Here is a 2,256-nt window from a genome sequence, read left to right as displayed (position 1 = left end):
AGGGCGGCGGGGCCGGCGGAGGGCGGCGGCGCGGACTGAAGATGCGACGGTGAGTGGGCGCCGGGGGCGCAGAGTCTCTTTGCTTTACTTACTGGCTCTGGGGACAAAAGCCCGGGCTGGGGTCGACAGTGCCCGTGCTGCGCGACTTTGGGGGCCCCGAGCCCCGTTGTGCATGTCTCTCGGGGGCCGGGTGGATCTCGGTTGAGGGGATCCTGGAGAGGGAGTGTCCGGGTGGGGGAGATGCTTCCAGAGTGATTGTAGAAAACAGGCAGGATTTGGGGAGACCGGGGACAACTTTTGTCGGCAACTCTGGAATGCCGATGGAGAGAGAGATCGGGATCCTCGGGATAGATCCTCAGGAAAGAGATGGTCCGCTGCTGGGTGGTGTGGGGCGCGAGATGCCGTGAAGACCCCCTTCCCCGAATATCTGGCTGGCTGCGCCTCGAGTTCCACTTTGTTTCAAGAGTGAGACTCACGCGTTTGAACCGCCAACAGCCTCCGATTCCGATTTGGCCTCCGACTCCCTAAAAGTGTGCATTGTGGCTGTCTCCGCACTCTTAGAGACAGCAGCTGTATTTTGACCCTCTATTTTACCAGCGGCCTGCACGGCGGAGGCGCAGCTGAAATGCTTACTGGTGCATTTAATAACTTAGTCCTAGCAGTCATCACTTATTAAAGCGCCGACGACCTGGCTAACTCCCGCCACCACCAGGAAATTAAAAGGCTGACAGGCTGTCCCTCCCTGGGTTGGGGTTTCCTGTTTGAAAGTGCTTGGGAAGCCGAACCTGCTTCCAGCGGTTCCACACTTACCTTTTCTTATGTAAAGGAGGGAACTTCGCCCTCAGCCTTTTATGTTGGTAGGCTAGCCCAGGGCTGGAGATCCTCTGGGCTGGCCCTGCCCTCTTCCCTAGAAGTCTGGCTCCGGCAACTCCGAAGTAGCTCTCAAAAGTTCTAGAATGCACAGCTAGTCACAGCCAGGCTGGGAGTAGAACTAGAAGAGGCATGGAAATGTGGAGTCTTTGTAGTATAAATATTTGTCAGCCACGTTCCCCTTCGCTATATGAATGTGTAAATTACAGATGTAGATTTTCAAGTATTGGATGTGTTAACTTAAGTTTCCTAGTTTGATTTAACTTGGGTGTTTGAGATAAGTCTCTGGGATCCTGACATCTGAATTCGTCTGGGAGAGTTCTAAATGAGGTTCACAGTTCAGAGGACTAAACTTTTGCCCTGCAAGCACTTGAATTCTTGGTTCCTGGTAGGATAGCAACAGAGTAGTTGGATTTGGGATAAATAAACCTTTAGTGTTGCCCACGATTTTAACAGAATGGCTATATCCCTCTTGTCATTGCCCTCAATTGTGTAAATATTTGTTTGAATAAAGAGCTAAGGGTTCTTTGAAAAGTAACAGTTGTGTCTATTCGTGGTTCCCTTTTCATATCCTCGACTTAGGTATTTAAAAAATTTCATTTTATTTTATTTTTGTTGTATGCCTTTAATGTGGAAATTTAAACATTATATGTACTTAAGAAACTCTGTAAAGCCTCCGAACCGTTGGGGGAGTTGAGTTTCTGCTCTACGTTGACTAGTGTAGCCTTCACCTCCTGAGACCTAGAGGCTTGCAAATCCCAGCCTCTCTCACAAATGGAAAAATGAGATGTTTGGTTAAGAGTAGTCATCATCTCAGTCAACTTGCAGGCCTCAATCTGTTTCTTGCAGCTGGCAGCTGCTGTTCTTTTGGTGCTGTGATTGACTGTCTCCTGGATCCCTGTTTGAAGTGGGGGAAGAAGAGATACATTGGGCTAAGGTCTTGCTCACTCTTGTCTTAAAGGACGTGACCAAACTAGAGTTTTTTAGCAAACTTTCCGGACACATTTTATTTATTGTGTGTGTGTGTGTGTGTGTGTGTGTGTGTGTGTGTGTGTGTGCCAGCCATGCATCCATTCAATCTCTCTATTGACCAACCTACCTACCTACCTACTTACCTACCTATGTATCTAATTTACTATCCAAAATTGGTTCGTGTGAATATATAATCTGGCAAGTTCCGAGCTCCAGAAAGTAAATCAGCAAACTGGAGATCTAGGGCAACTGATGGTTTAGTGCCAGTTTAAAAATTAATATTTCAGTTTGAATCTGATGCCAGGAAATCATATGTTCTTTTTAAAGACAGTCAGTTGGAAAGAGTTTTCTGTTACTTAGGGGAGGGTCAGTCTTTTTGTTCTTTTCAGGACTTCTACTAATGGATTGAGATCC

General features: G+C 47.4%; 1 protein-coding gene across 3 annotated transcripts in view; it reads left to right on the top strand.

Annotated features, from left to right (window-relative positions):
- Positions 1-2,256, top strand: part of PHLDB2 (pleckstrin homology like domain family B member 2) — a 131,004-nt gene that overhangs the window by 16,868 nt on the left and 111,880 nt on the right. The window contains exon 1 of one of the 3 annotated variants that reach the window (XM_008066588.1): positions 1-49. The exons of the other annotated variants lie outside the window; for them this stretch is intronic. The gene's annotated coding sequence lies outside the window, so the exon portion shown is untranslated. The remainder of the gene's footprint in view (positions 50-2,256) is intronic. 3 annotated transcript variants of the gene reach the window in all.

The sequence above is a fragment of the Carlito syrichta genome, unplaced genomic scaffold (genome assembly GCF_000164805.1).
Source record: "Carlito syrichta isolate Samal-C Ts95f unplaced genomic scaffold, Tarsius_syrichta-2.0.1 Scaffold309017, whole genome shotgun sequence".
NCBI lineage: Eukaryota > Metazoa > Chordata > Mammalia > Primates > Tarsiidae > Carlito > Carlito syrichta.
Note: the sequence above shows the minus strand (reverse complement) of the source record. Positions and strands in the feature narration are given on the sequence as shown.